Genomic DNA, 16,812 nt, shown 5'->3' on the forward strand with positions numbered 1-16,812 from the left:
TTTCAAGGCTGGCATTCTGAAGTGTTTTTCTCATATTACACATTACTGTTTCACTTTTCCTTCCTTAAGGTAGATCTATTTCTCAAAAAAAAGTTCCACAAATTCTTTGCCCCAATGAGTATGATTGTTCTGTTTTGTGTTATTTTCACACTTAAGAGTTCTCTCTATACTTAACACTTGTTCTTTAAAAAAAAAAAAAAACTGCTCAGCATTTATTCCCACTTTAAAACGTTACCCTGGATTTCCTTTGAGAAACTGCTCTTTCCTCATTCTCAGCCACGTGGTTTAGATGGAATTGACCCTATCCTCAGGTCTAGGGCTGAGCCCTGATTGGCTTAAGTCACCAATCTTGGCCACTTCACCAGTTTGGTGGTGGTGGTGGGGGTGGGGGGAGGAATATAATCTGATTGGAACTAGTCAGACAGGAAGATGTTTGCTGGGGCTATTTTTCAGCCATAAAAGAGGAGAGCCTGAAGCTGCCAGAGAGAGGGCAATTGGTATAATATGACAATAAATCTAACAACAGAGGGAGTTTCCATGGTGACGTCATTTGGGCCCTGAATCACACTGCTCCTGAAGTCTTTGCACACATTGGTTTCATGAGCCAATATAGTCCATTTATTGATAAAGCAATTTGAGGTCTGGGGGCTTTTGAGAGGGGGAGGTTGGTTTTGCTTTGTTTTGACTTTTGTCATACGAAACAGATCCTTAACTGATATAATCTATTTTTTTAAATTAAGTATAGTCAGTTTACATTGTTGTGTCAATTTCTGGGGTACAGCATCATGTTTCAGTCATACGTATACACACTTATATTCCTTTTCATATTCTTTTTCAGTATAAGTTACAAGATATTGAACATAGTTCCCTGTGCTATACACAAAAAACTTGTTTATCTATTTTATATAGAGTAGTGTGTATCTGCAAATCTCAAACTCTCAATTTATCCCTTTCCAACTCCTTCCCCTGGCCCTTCACCCCCAAACATAAGCTTGTTTTCTATGTCTGTGAGTCTGTTTCTGTTTGATATATTCTATTTCTAATGTGATTTGGATTTGTCCATTTTCAGGCCAATGATTTATGGGATGAATCCAGGCTCTAAGAGATCACATTAAAAATAACTATTTGCCACTAAAAGCCCTTAACACAAATTTGCTGGCAAGAAAGTTTCCTATTATTGGAAAACTACAATTATATTTTTTGGGCCCTTAATCAGAGCAGAGTACCCTTTTTCTTGATATCTTCCTTTTGTAAAAATGAACGGTAATTCATGTGTGTAGCAGTGTGGGTCCAACCAAGAGGCAGAGCCGTACAATAGGTTAAATGGGAAGTTTTACATAAAGAAGTAACTATGATATAAATTTGGAAGTTTGAGATTTGCAAATGTTAGCCACTATTTACATAAAAATAGATTTAATAAAGACACATTTCTTCTGTATAGCACAGGGAACTATATTTAGTATCTTATAATAACCCATAATGAAAAAGAATATGAAAATGAATATATATGTATGTATATGCATGATTGGGACATTGTGCTATACATCAGAAACTGACACATTGGAACTGACGGTACTTCAATTAAAAAAAAAAGTAACTATGATAAAAGAGCAACTGTAAGATAAAAGGAAACTCTGTGGCACAGGCTGAGGTGGGTACCCAAGAAAGGCCAAGCTTGGAAGGGGTTCAGATCTCATGGGAGAAGGTGTGGGTCAGCTGGCTGGACAGGAGTTTGCTGGTGCCCCCAGGCCAAAACTGGTCTGCAGCTGCTGGGAAGCTACAGGCCACCCTTGGGAAGGCAGTCAGGGGAGCAGTGGCCTGGGTGGGTGGTGGGAGTTGCTCCCAGGGCAGGGAGTTGCTCCCAGCCCTTCAGAGCACACAGGCTACATGGGAGCTTTGGGTTCCATGCTGACAGAGCCCTGGAAGGTTACTGCCAGGCTGTCACAGAGGGCCCGTGTTCTGGGGGCTGGGGCAGGCGCGGCGGATGTCCTCAAATCCATCCAGCCTCCCAGGTGGACCCCAGCAAAGGCAGGGGAGCCTCCTCCTGCAGTGTCCTCCGGCGCCCTCTACAGGGCAAGCTTGATTAACATCGTGCTCGACTTAGCCGAGACGAGCGGCTATCAGACGGCGGATACTGACGGGTGCTTTTGGAGCTGAGAAGCAATAAATGGATGCCCAACCTTGTGCTCTCCAAAGGGCACAGCTCTGTCCAATTCATCAGACGCTATTGGCTGGGACCGGGTCGGGGTGTGATGAAACACAGCAGCAGACTGATCTCACGCTCCCAGATTCTGAGTTGGGCTCAAGGTTTCCTGAAGGAGTTGAACTCAGTCTAGGGAGGTCTCCACCAGAGCGTGTTCTGTGCAGTGGCGTGAAGCGGGGAAGAAATGTGGCACACGATGCACTAAGCAAAGGTCCACTATTGACTTGCTGACGGACACTTCAAAGCCGTGACCCTGACACTGCAGAGCAGAGGCCAGTCATCCCTACCGAGTCCTTTCCAAGTCCCAGATTCGGGGACTCCGCGAGCACAACATAATGGTGGTTGGAAGCCCCTGTGTTCGGCATGGTCTGTTACGCAGTAATAGTAGCGGATACACAGTCCTTTCCTGCACCTCCCCGCTGTCCTCCAGCCTCCTCACGTCTTCCCATCCTTCTTTCCTCTGCTGTCAGGCTGTCCCTGCGGGGTGTGCCCACCTCACGTGACTGGCTGTGTCCTGTGCTTAGGCGAGTGAGGGAGAACTCGCCCGCACTGCAGAAAGGCCGGCCTGGGGCACGTGACAGCCTGTCTCCAAGGGCAAGGATTTGAATCTCTTTAAGATTCAAGAGGAGAAGAGGCCTGATTTAGGCCCAGTGGTTTGCTCTCAACTTCAAAAAAATTTATTTTTATTAATTAGGGGGAGGTAATTAGGTTTATTTATTTCTGTATGTTTAGAGAGCATACTGGGGATTGAACTCAGGACCTTGTTCACGCTAAGCATGTGCTCTACCATTTGAGCTACATCCTCCCCCAACTTTTTTTCTTAATTGAAGTATAGAGTTGGTTTACAATGTTGGGGTAGTTTCAAGTGTACAGCACAGTGATTCAGTTACACACATATATATTCCTTTTATATTCTTTTTCATTATAGTCTATTACAAGATAGTGAATATAGTCCCCGGTGCTGTACAGTAGGAACTTCTTTGTTCAGTAGTTTGCTCTCAGCTTTGTGTTTGACCATGACGAGTAGAGGAACGGGTCTGAGCCTCGCCAGTTCCGCTCTTCCCTCTACGGGACAGCGGGACAGCGCACAGGGCATTAGCGCTCACCAGGTGGCCTCCTTCCTCCACCAGTCTCCCCTCCCCCTTATCTTACCTCCTCCCCCTCCTCCCCCCTCCTCCCCTTCTCCCCACCATCCCCATCTCCCCTCCCCCTTCTCGCCTCCTTCTATTCTTCTTCCTCTTACTTCTTATTCTCCTCTTTCTGCTTTTTAAATCACCTAGTGACCAAGAACCAAGCACAACAAAATGAGGTGGTAAGTACTATCATTTATCTCCTACTTGGTGCTGTCAGAGTTCTGCCTCCCCTTGGATTTCTTTACCACTTCCTGCCCACACACTCCCTAGTCATCACCTGAGTCTCTTTGGGTTCTTTGTGTAACACACCCTCGGGCTGCCCGCTTGCAAATGCATGCAAACCTTCCCCAGGAGTCCTGCATCCCTGTGGCCGTGCCAGGAGCAAGCCGACCTCCCCCTGTCCCACGGGATACTTCCCCCACCAGGTTTCTTCTAGGAACACTTCCTGATACATAACTTCCCCATGAATCCTAGTCTCAGGGTCTATTTCTGGGAGATTCAACCTAAGACATTCCTATTTAATAGCCAGTTCTCCAATGAAGACATATAAATGGCCAATAGGCACATGACAAGATGCCCAATATTGCTAATTATCAGAGAAATGCAAATCAAAGCTACAGTGAGGTACCAGTCAGCATGGCCATCATTCAAAAGTCCACAAATGATAAATGCTGGAGAGGGTGTGGAGAAAAGGGAACCCTCCTACACTGTTGGTGAGAATGTAATTTGGTACAGCCATTAAGGAAAACAGAATGGAAATTCCTTAAAAAACTGAAGTACAGTTACCATATGATCCAGCAATCCCACTCTTGAGCATATATCCGGGGGAAGCTCTAATTTGAAAAGCACCTGAGTGTTCACAGCAGCACTATTTACAACAGTCCAGACATGGAAGTAACCTAACTGTCCATCAACAGATGACTGGATAAAGAAGATATGGTATATTTACACAATGGAATACTACTCAGCCATAAAAAAGAATAAAATAATGCCATTTGCAGCAACATAGATGGACCTAAAGATTGTCATCCTAAGTGAAGTAAGCCAGAAAGACAAAGAAAAATACCATATGTTATTACTTATATGTGGAATCTTAAAAGAAGATACAAATAAACTTATTTACAAAACAAAAACAGACTCACAGACACAGAAAACAAACTTATGGTTACCAGGTGGGGAAAGGATTGGGAAGGGATAAGATGGAGTTTGAGATTTGCAGATACTAACTACTATACATAAAATAGATAAAAAAGTTTCTTCTGTATAACACAGGGAACTATATTCAATATCTTATAGTAACCCATAATGAAAAAGAATATGAAAATGAATATATATGTATATGTATGACTGAAGCATTATGCTGTACACCAGAAACTGACACAACGTTGTAAACTGACAATACTTAAAGTAAAAAAAAAAGCAAAGCAGTCAAGGAAACTGAGAAGTAAATTGCCCAACTTAAACAAAACAAAACAAAACAAAACAAAAAACAAGTGATTGACACTGAGATTTACACCTGGCTGTCTTCTGGTTCTCAAATCTGCATACCAAACACTATATTCAGTACTGCTTCATGAAGCAAGGTCCCCATTAACATCCAGGTCTCTCTGGAGAAGGACAACTCTGGACAAAACACCGCTGGGAAGGGCCAGCCAAGCCAGGTCAGCCACCTCTTCAGCCACCATCCCAGGGTTCTTTAACGTTTGTTCTTTGAGAGCAGACCGTGCTGTTCTCAGCTTTGCTCCCCTCCCCCCTTAGTACCCAGCCAACTTTCCAATATCCAGATGTCAAGGACCAGTGTCTGACTATGATAAACCTTTCACTGTGCCACAGTAAAAAGGGGAGAAAATGTCAGTGTGGTCAATTTTGCATGGCACCAAATATATTCAATTTAAAGCCCTCTTCTTTACTCTGAGATTGTGTCCTTCTTACATTGTGAATGTTTACATATCCTTTCTTAGCTAAGATAATAGTAAAAGTAGACAGCAGTTGAATATTTAAAAGGGGTTTAAAGTAACAAAATTAAAGTTGGCAATTCTGTCATTACAGATTTTTTTTTAAGGTGAGGGTGGTGTGGCAGCAATTTTATTCATCTTGAAACTTAGTAGTCTAGAAGTTAGTGTCTCGGCAGTGTACCCAGACCTGCAGGTGTCAGGAAATTTTCTTTTAAAAAAATTTTTTTTGGGCCCAACTATTTAATTAATATATTTATTTTTACTTTGGGGGAGGGATGGAGGTCATTAAGTTTAGTTTGTTTGTTTTTTGTTTATTTAATGGAGGTGCTGGGGATTGAACCCAGGACCTTGTGTGTGCCAAGCACACACTCTACCACTGAGCTATACCCTCCCCCAGGAAATTTTCTTATTTGAGCAGAACCCTTCCTTAATCATGACCACCAGTGTTAATCAGGATTCTCTCAATAGCAAGTGACAGAAACCCAATGACCTCAGATAAAAGAGGATTTTTGCAAGGCTCTCATGACCTCAAGAAGGTGCTGGCAGACGTCACAGACAGTGGAACTCAAAAACCACTGTGACTCTCCGTGTTCCTGAGTATAACAATTGTGTATTGTTATATAACACACCACCTCCAAAAGTAGTAACTTAAAACAACAAATCGATTGTTATGCTCAGGAATCTGCACTGGACAGGGGTTGGCAGAGAAAGGAAGGCTCTCAACTAAGGGCTGGAGGGTCTGCTTCTAAGGTAACCCAATCGTGCTGTCGACTGGGAGGTCAGCTGGCGCTCAGGGCCCCAGGTGTGGGTCTCTTCATGTGGCTACTGAGAGCGTGAGAGCTGGATTCGAAGTGCAAGAGCGTCAGAGAGAGGGAGTCAGGGGGTTAAGCTGTGTTGCCTCTTAAGCGCCGGCCTCAGAGTCAGATAGGAGGGCTCTGTCCTCTCCATCAGCGGAGGCCATCACAGAGGCCCATTCTGTTTCAAGGGCTGGGGAGAGTCATAAACCCCTCCTTGTAGTGGAGCGTGGCCAGGTCCTGGAAAAGCATGCGCCATGAGAAACATAACCGGGGCCACCTTTTGGAAACACCTTGTGTTGCCGTCATTCCCTCTGGTGGATTTCTCCCAGGCAGGGACAGCGTGGCCCTCTGTGAGTCTCAGGCTCCCACCTTAAGCTCCGTCATCTGAGAGGGATGCCCTCTTGCCTTTGGCCCAGTTTGGGGTAGATCTTTGTGCCAATGACAGCGGTAAGAGATTGAACAATGCTATTGGCCTATTTTGGGACAGGGACTTACCAATCACAGTGGCCCAGGGGGTGAGAGCTGAAAGCAGGTGGCCCTAGGCATGGGGCTAGGGGCAGGGAAAGGGCCAGGCATAGGCCAGCAGGCATGCTATCATGAGTGGACAAATCAGTAGCTGTCCCCACAGGGCTTGCTCATAGAGGCTGCTCCTCCCCTCCTCCACAGGGTGACAGGAACAAGGCCAGAGCTCTGACAAATGGGTTCTCTGGTTACAACCCCAGGAGAGGACTTGTGTTACTTTATAGACCTAATTCTGACAATATAACTGCAGGTTTGGGTGGAAGGTGTGGAGATTTATGTTTAAAGAAACAAACCCGGCAGGCTTAGCAGTAAATGGGATTCATTGCTTTCTGGAAGTTTCTGCTCTGAGGTGTGAAGTTTCAAGTTAGAGGATCCTCGCGGCAGGCAGCGACTCACATAGGTTTCTCAAAATAACTTGTTCTGCTGAACCCTTCAGCTTGTGAATGCCAGCTTTGGCCCCAAAATGCAAGAAGCCACTTGAGGAGGGAGGGTAACAGCTCAGTGGTAGAGCGCGTGCTTAGCATGCACGAGGTCCTGGGTTCTGTCCCCAGTACCTCCATTAAATAAATAAATAAATAAATAAATAAATAAATAAATAAATAAATAAATAAATAAATAAATAAATAAATAAAATAAAAAATAAACCTAAGTGACTCCCTCCCCCACAAAAAATTAAAAAACCAAAAATTTAAAAAGCTGCTTAAGATCATCTGAGTTAAAATCTAGGTTTGCGGGGCAGACATTCAAGACCTTCCTTCAAGACAATCTGGCTCCAGCTAAAAATACCACCTCCGTTTCCACTACCAATGTAAACTGGAACAAGCAGAATTAAAAAAAAAAAGTTTCAAATACTTTCCAGTACTTTTTCACCTTTGGTAGTTTCCTAGGTGGTAGATTAAGGACCATCTTTGTTTTCTTCTTCATCTTTCTCTGTATTTGAGAGAACCTAGTACACGTTATTTGGGAGGTAACAAAAGCCTTCCCTCAGTAGAGGGGTCCTCTCAAGCTTTTCGGTGGGAGAGAGCATACCGCGTGCAAGGCTGTGCCCCTCCCGTCGCCCAGCAGTCATCCCTGTGGGAAGATGAGCAGGGCAACCTCGGACCCCGCCTCCCTCACCCAGGAGTGCAGTTCTGGACTCTGGACCAAGACACAACATCTTCCACTGCTCTCTGGGTATTTGAAGATCCCTATCCAGTTCGTCCCACATCACGGCCTAAGCTTGGTGGCCAGTGTGACCATATTCAGGATGGTGGACAAGCAATGATGCCTGTCATGCCAGTAAACAGCAACTGTTGCCCATCAAACCATCAGCCACTGAAGTGTCCCCAGCGGTGCACCCCGAGGGGAACTGAGGATTTCTTTATCCTTCATTAACTGTGCATTGAGCCCTTTCTCTGGCCAGGCCCTGCGATCTCATAGAGGACACGGCAGACCCAATCCCTGCCTCGTGGAGCCTCTAGTGTCTTAAAGGAGGTGGGGGAGAGGTTATAGCTCAGTGGTAGAGCACATGCTTAGCATGCATGAGGTCCTGGGTTCAATCCCCAGCGCCTCTGTTAAATAAGTAAATAAACCTAATTACCACCGCCCCAAAAAACACAAACAAACAAACAAAGAGTGAGAGTAAATCAACTATATTTCAATAAAAAATAAATTAGTAAAATTTTTAAAAAAGAGTGAGGCATGGTCCACTCTTGATAGTAAGCGATAAACTGAATGAGTAACTTAATTCTGCAAAATCCTAAAAGAAAATGGAAGACAGGGACTACAGACACAGGGAAATTTTTTTGTTAGGGGGGAGGTCATTAGGTTTATTTATTTTTAGAGGATGTACTGGGGACTGAACCCAGGACCTCGTGCATACTAAGCGTGCGCTCTACCACTGAGCTATACCTCCCCCGCTTTTTTCCCTATGTGTTCAGGCCACTGCCCGCCCCGGCCAGCAGAGGTGTATGCAGTGAACTGCCTGCGCCTGTGCATGAACAGAAGCTCAGTTCCTTCTACTCCCATTTAGCAAATATTTAAATAATATCAGTTTGAGGGAATGCCCAGTTATTAGCCTGCCCAAAATGTCCACATTTTTTACTTCGGTCCTGAGAGGATTCCCTTATTTTAAGAGGCATAAAGCAGGTGAGACGCTGTAGTTGGAAGTAAAAACAGGCTTTCTGCAGGAATCAGTTGGCCTGCAGGTCATAAAGGACCAGTGGCCAGAAAATCAGCTCCAAGGAGCCCTCAGCCACTCAGCAGGGAAGCTGAAATGACTACAAAAAAGCCAACTTCTCACTGTTTTTTTTTTTTTTCCTTTTCCTTTTCCTTTTTTGTTTGAGAACCTTACTTCTGACTATTGAGAAAAGCAGAGCAGTGGTTTCCTTGGCTGAGTCCTTAAGCATTCGGTCATTTAGATGCCAAAGAACCTCATAGGTGTAGTGGTGACCAGGTTGGCACTGGCATGACTGGGGTCCTGTTTATCTGGATGCCCCCTCAGTGGTGGAAGGGCTGAGTGGCCAGCTGGGATGGTTGATGGCAAGAGGTCCACAGGCTGGGAGTGGAGAGAGCTGGGTTCTCCTTGGGTTCTAGAGAGGGAGGTCACATTATTTACCATCCATTCCACACCCAGGACATTCTACACTAACAGTACTATTATCTAACCCATTGACTTTATTCAGAGTTCACCACGTGACTCACTAATGTTCTTTTATTCCACCCAGGAGCTCACCCCGTACTATGCATTGCACTGAGTTGTCATTTCTCTTTGGGCTTCTATAATCTAGAATAGTCCTTTTGCCTTTCAAGAGTATAGACCAGTTATTTTTCAGAATGGCCCTCAATTTGTGTTTGTCTGATGTTTCTAAGTGATTAGATTCAGTTTATGTATTTTTGGCAAAAATACCACAAAAATATTGTTGTCTTTCTCTGCATATCATATCAGGAGGCACATAACATCTCTTTGTCCCGTTAGTGATGATGGTAACCTTGGTTATTCATGGGGTTACATGTCTGCCAGATTTCTCTACTATGAAATCACTGTTTTTCCCTTTGCAATTGTAATAATCTCTTAGGAAAATATTTTGAAACACTGTAAATATCAAATGGGTATTCTGACAGTAAAGGGGGGTACAGATACTTAAATTGGGATAACAGGAGTAAATCAGGATTGATCTGGGGAAAGCAGGACATACAGACACCCTAGTTCTGAAGGACTTTTGTGACTTCCTTGGTATAATGGCCAGGTTGCTCCCAGCCACAGCTCTTGGGTCAAGTTCATGGCGGGGCCTTTTCTGAGCCTCCCTGTGCCTGACCCTCTCACCTTGTAGAGATGTCCATCAAAGACTTAACTCTTAAGTCCACCTCTTTGACTCCTTGCCTCTGTCTCAGACTGAGTGCTCCTTGAAGGCCAGGACCTCGCCATTTCATCTTTATCTCCTAGGACCTTACTTGGAGCCAGTACAGGAGAGGCACTTCCTACATGTTTAAATTCAGTTTCTCTAGGAACATATACAAATGGCCAATAAGTATATGAAAAGATGCTCAACATCATTAGTCATCAAGGAAATTCAAATCAAAACCTCAATGAGATACCACTTCACACCCAATAGAATGGCTATAATAAAAAAAAATATGATAACAGGTGTTGGCAAGGATGTGGAGGGCAGAAATTTTGTGCACTATTGGTGGGAACATAAAATGGTGCAGCTGCTGTGGAAAACAGCAATGGCGGTTCCTCAAAATGTTAACATTACCATGTGACCCAGCAATTCCTCTCTTAGGTGTATATAGAAGAAAGTTAAAAACATATATCCACACAAAAACCTGCACATAAATGTTTATAGCAGCATTATTAATAATAACCAAAAAGTGGCAACAACCCAAATGTCCATCAACTGATGACGTGGTCTATCCATACAATGGAATATTATTCAGCCATAAAAAGAAATGACGTACTGAGACATGCTACAACATGAATGAACCTTAAAAACAACTATGCTAAATGAAATAAGACAGATACAAAAGGCCACATACTACAGGATTCCATTTATATGAAATGTCCAGGATAGGCGAATCCATAGAGACAGAGCAGATACAAGAGGTTGGCAGCAACTGGGAGCCAGGGAGAATGGGGAGGGATTGCTAATGGGTTTCCATGTAGGGTGACCAGCCTTCTTGGTTTACCTGGCACTGAGGGATTTCCCTGGGACTTGGTGGGTCTTTTGGTGCTAAAACTGGGACAGTTCCAGACAAACCCAGATGAACTGGTTGTCCTATTCCATATCTGTAAATGTCTCTAAGGTCCCTTCCAGTTCACAAAAATTTTTTGAGATTTCATTTGTGAAAAAAACAAACGAGCAACAATACACGATCAAAGAAGAAAACCTACGGAATGGGAGAAAATTTTTGCAAGTGAAACCGACAAAGGCTTGATCTCCAGAATATATAAGCAGCTCATACGACTCAATAAGAAAAAAATAAACAACCCAATCCAAAAATGGGCAGAAGACCTAAACAAGCAATTCTCCAAGGAAGACATACAAATGATCAAAAAGCACATGAGAAAATGCTCAATATCACTAATTATCAGAGAAATGCAAATCAAAACTACAATGAGGTATCACCTTACACCAGTCAGAATGGCCGTCATTCAAAAATCCACAAATGACAAATGCTGGAGAGGCTGTGGAGAAAGGGGAACCCTCCTACACTGCTGGTGGGAATGCAGTTTGGTGCAGCCACTATGGAAAACAGTGTGGAGATTCCTCAAAAGACTAGGAATAGACTTACCATATGACCCAGGAATCCCACTCCTGGGCTTGTATCCAGAAGGAAATCTACTTCAGGATGACACCTGCACCCCAATGTTCATAGCAGCACTATTTACAATAGTCAAAACATGGAAACAGCCTAAATGTCCATCAACAGGTGACTGGATAAAGAAGATGTGGTATATTTATACAATGGAATACTACTCAGCCATAAAAACCGACAACATAATGCCATTTGCAGCAACATGGATGCTCCTGGAGAATGTCATCCTAAGTGAAGTAAGCCAGAAAGAGAAAGAAAAATACCATATGAAATCACTCATATGTGGAATCTAAAAAACAAAAACAAAAACAAACAAACAAAAACAAAGCGTAAATAAAGGACAGAAATAGACTCACAGAGAATACAGACTTGTGGTTACCAGGGGGGTGGAGGGTGGGAAGGGATAGACTGGGATTTCAAAATTGTAGAATAGACTACACTGTATAGCACAGGGAAATATACACAAAATGTTATGATAACTCACAGAGAAAAAAATGTGACAATGAGTGTGTATATGTCCATGAATAACTGAAAAATTGTGCTGAACACTGGAATTTGACACAACATTGTAAAATGATTATAAATCAATAAAAAATGTTAAAAAACAAACAAACAAACAAACAAAAAACAATACACGATCAAAGACAAAAACAAGAAAAGCCTGTTTTTCTTTCCCGGTCTGGGAAATGATACTCCCCAGGCAAGCTTGCTGTCCATACCTCTTGGTCCTTCCCAGGGTACCACAGAGTTACCTGACTGTAGGAGATGCATGGACCTAAAAAATACCCCTGCTCAGTCTCTAACCCTAAACCAATTAAATCAGAATCCAGGCCAAGAGGATTTTTTTTTTTAAAGCTGCCCAGGTGATTCAGATGTGCAGCCGGGTGTGAAAACCGGAGGCAGTGTGATCTGATACCAGCTTCTCTTTCACAGTACTTCCAGCCTGTACCCGCCCCTCCCACGACTAAGCCCTGGGCTACCGAGAAATCCGAGCTGAGCCAATCCGAGCCTCAGGAACCTGAACTAAGACACTCTGGGGGAAGACTGAGAAAGGCAGGAGAGGCCACGGTAGGTCACGGGCGAGGGGCTGTTGGGAGGCTTGGAAGGAGAGCACAGGTCAAAGGAAATTGAGGAAGACTAAGGAAAACTGAGAAGGGAGAGATGCAAGCAGATTATGCAGCAGGTCAGACCGACTACGGCTGGTCCTGTTCCGCCTCCATTTCGGGGTTTTCCTACTTCTAGTCTTTTGTGTTTTACAATAAATCCCCTTTCTCTTAACAATGGGATACACTGGATTTTCTAAGGATGGCTACAACAGTATCTCCAGCCCGAATGCTCCCCTCAATGTGACCCCACCACTTCCCCAATGGAAGGTGGTTTATAATTTCTCTCTCCTTGAGTCTAGGGGTGACCTTAGGTTGTAGCCAACAAAATGCAGAAGTAGCAAGATGTGACTTCCAACACTAGGTCAAAAGATATTCAGTTTCCATCTGGTTCTCTTGAGACCTTCTCTCAGGGAGCCCTGAGCCACCATGTAAGAACTCAGGGGGGAGGGTATAGCTCAGTGGTAGAACGTGTGCTTAGCATGCATGAGGTCCTGGGTTCAATCCCCAGTACCTCCATTAAAACAAGTAAATAAATAAACTCCTCACTTCCCAAAACAGGCAAGAAAAAGAATCTGGTTACCCGGAAAGCACTATTTGAATAGGTCATGTGTAGGCTCTTCAACTGACAGTCCCAGCTGAGCCCAGCCCTCCAGGCAGCCCCACCAAGGTGCCATGTTGGATACGCCAGACAAACCCATCCCCGCTGCTGAGTAACACTGAGTGACCTCAGTCAACACCAGGAGGAGAAGAATTGCTCGCCCCGAACCCTGCCCACAGGGCTAATCCACAGACTGTGTGATGGAATAAAAAGGTTAATCCATAAAGTTCGGGATAGTCTGTTACACAACAAAACTGGAACCAGTGGTCATCCTAAGCAAACTTGTATACCTTGGCAGCAAAGAGCCTAACACACCCAGCTGTCTCCCAGGGTCTGCCCCGTTGCTACCTCACCTTTGGTTTAGTTGTCACCAGGCCCCCAACCACCGCCCTCCCACCACCACCGGGTGACGCTTGCACAGTGGATGGGACTTGCCATCAGAATGGTTCCTGAAAAAACCGCAGCACAATTACAAAGTATGAAAAGAAAATACAGCACGGGGAACTATATTCCATTTTTTGTAATAACATATAATGGAAAATAATCTGAAAAGAAAAAAATATATTTATGTGTAACTGAATCATTTTGCTGTACACCTGAAACTAACATTGTAAATCAACTACACTTCAATAAAAAATTTCGAAAAAGAAAAAAGAAAGAAAAGAAAATATAAGTAATATCTTTTTTAAAGTTGTTGTAAAATATATGTAACATAAAACCATTTTAGCCATTTTTTAGTATACGGGCTCAGTGGCATTAAGCACATTTGCACTGTTGTGCAACCATCACCACCACCCATCTCGAGAATGTTTTCACCTCGCAAACCTGAAACCCTGTATCCATTAAACAGCTTCCCATTTCCTTCTCCTCTCAGTCCCTGGCAACTGCCATTCTGCTTTCTACCCCTGAATGTGACTCCTCTAGGGACCTTAAATGTACTCTGTATAAGTGGAATTGTACAGTGTGTGTCCTTTCATTTCTGGCTTATTTCACGTAGCATAGTGTCTTCAGGGTTTATCTATGCTGTTGCAAATGGCAGGATTTTCTTCCTTTTTAATAATATTATTTAATTTAATAATAATTAATAATAATAATAATAATAATTAATTAATTAAATAATATTTCTTGCATGTACAGACTGCATTTTGTTTATCCATTCATCCATCGATAGGGTTGCTTCCACCTTTGGGGTGTACAGATACCTGCTTTCAGTTCATTCGGGCATATACCCAGAAGTGGAATGGCTGGATCAGGGGGTAATTCTATTTTTAGTTTTTTGAGGAAACCCTGTATTATTTTCCAAAGCAGTTGCACCATTTAACATTCCCACCAGCAGAGCACAAGGGGTCCAATTTCTGCACGTTCTCACTAACACTTGTTATTTCCTGTTTTTTCTTTTTCAATAGCGATCCGAATGGATGGAAAGTGGTATCCACCATGGTTTCGATTTGCATCTCTGTAATAACTAGTGATGTTGAGCATCTTTTCATGGCTCATCGGCCATTTGTATATCTGCTTTGGAGAAATGTCTCTTCAAGTCCTTTTCCCACTTTTTAACCAGGTTGTTTGGTTTTTCATTGTTGAGTTATAGGAATTCTTTGTAAATTCTGTATATTGGCTCCTTATCTAGATAAGTGATTTGTAAATGTTTTCTTCCATTCCGTGGCTGCCTGTAAGCAATAATGAAAGAGCTGGGAAAGACTTTCTAAGCATGGTACCAAAATATATTAGAAAGGAAATAATCAATGGATTTGACTACATAAAAATACAAGTGTTAGCTATGATAAAAATATAATAAATCAAAAGTCAGGTGACAGAGGACAATTTCTTTTTGCAATATATAACAATGGATTTTTAATATATAGCAAGTAAACAGAAGTAATCCAGTAAACAAAAGATAAACTCCAATAAAATGAAACAGGGCACAAGACACAAACATATAGTTACAAAAGAAGAAACACACGATCCTTTCCACACATGCAAAGTCTTGTGGAAGCAAAACCAACATCGTGCCTCCAAGTCCCACCATTAGGGGAGAATAAACACTTTCAGCCCTAATTCCAGCCCCCCAAATAAATGAATGCCGGGCATCGCCTGTGAGGTGCTGACTACTTAATGCAAACAACGTTATCCCTGACTTTTGCAATGCTGCTGTCTGAAGTCTGGCCACAACTTCGCAGAAATTGTAGCTCTGTAAGAAAATTGCAGGTTTTTGGTCATGAACATACCAAGTGTAAATTCAGGAACCTCAGTAATTTTGCCGTGTTTGGCTCTAATAACCTGCTGTGGTTTTGATCTGAATAGCAGGTCCTTCTGGGTGTCTCACATTTCTTGCAAGTAAACTTCTTTCCTTCTCTTACTGCTGTTATCCCTGAGTCTTCAATTCAATGCAATGCACATTAAAATATCAAGACATCGTTCTCACCTAATGAATGGGCAAAGATGTATTTTTCCAAGACATTGCTGAGCCAGCTGGATAGGCAGTAAGCCTGGCCCGCCTACATGACTGGAAGCTTTTAAAATATGCCCTTTAAATCCTGTAATTCTAGTTCCTGCAATATAACAATGGTTATAATTAAGTTGTATATCCTAAAATTAAAAAGAAACAAACACTAAAATGTTATCAACTTACAAATAGTTAAATGCATTTTTTAAGAATATTTAATACTCTGGGGAAATATTCTTTTTTTAAAAAAAATTTTTTATAGAAGTCTAGTTGATTTACAATGTTGTATTAATTTTTAATTTCAGGTGCACAGCAAAGTGATTCGGTTACACATATACATATATACACTCTTTCAGATTCTTTTCCATTATAGTTTATTATAAGATTTTGAATATACTTCCCTGTGTTATACAATAGGTCCTTGTCCTTTGTTTTATGTATAGTACTGTGTCTGTTAATCTCAAACTACTAATGCTCTTGATTGAATGTAAAATGAAAAAAGTGGGATCTTACAGGATGATTGAAAATTTGACAACAAAACCTTATATATGGGGGGAGGGCATAGCTCAGTGGTAGAGCTCATGCTTAATATGCATGAGGTCCTGGGTTCAATCCCTAGTCCCTCCATTAAAACAAAAACTAAAAAATAAACTTAATTACCCCCCCAAAAAGAAAAAAGAAAACCCCATATATATGGCATTTTAAAAGCTGAGAGGAAGAAGGTGGCATTTCCATTGCCACCCCTTCCTTTTCTTTAAGGAAAAAAAGAATTTCTTCCATTCTGCTATAATGTAATAACAGCACACTAAAACTTAAGTTCAGTTAACATGGAAGAATTCGTGGAATTCTATATAATGTGTATTAAGGTTAGTTAAGGTGGGCGGGACTGGATGTAGTGGTGGGAAGTGAAGGAGAGAAACAAGAGGGGAGGGAAAGCTGGAGTAGTGTGTTGAGGACAGGAAAAGACAGACCTAGAAACTAAGGCAGAATGAGCAAATTAAATCAATTCATGGGGCACTGTTTCACATCCTCCCTTCCCCACCTCTCTCTCGCTCACACACACAAACACACACACACACACACACACTCCAGGCTATTGTTTCAGAAGGTCCTCTTACAGAAACCAACAGAGAAGTCAGCTCTCTGAACTGTGTCTGAACACAGAGGCTCCTGCAGAGAAAGTACTAAAGTGAAAGGAACTATGTGCACATCAAACCCTTGTTAGAGCAGCAGGTGCAGAAGCACGCTGGCTGGA

At 42.6% G+C, this 16,812-nt stretch overlaps 1 non-coding gene across 1 annotated transcript; it reads left to right on the forward strand.

The window, feature by feature from the left end:
• Nucleotides 1-16,111: 16,111 nt before the first annotated feature.
• Nucleotides 16,112-16,184, forward strand: TRNAI-AAU (transfer RNA isoleucine (anticodon AAU)). The gene has a single exon. It is a non-coding gene; the product is annotated as a tRNA-Ile (tRNA).
• Nucleotides 16,185-16,812: the final 628 nt, after the last annotated feature.

Source organism: Camelus bactrianus, chromosome 17 (assembly GCF_048773025.1).
Source record: "Camelus bactrianus isolate YW-2024 breed Bactrian camel chromosome 17, ASM4877302v1, whole genome shotgun sequence".
Lineage (NCBI taxonomy): Eukaryota > Metazoa > Chordata > Mammalia > Artiodactyla > Camelidae > Camelus > Camelus bactrianus.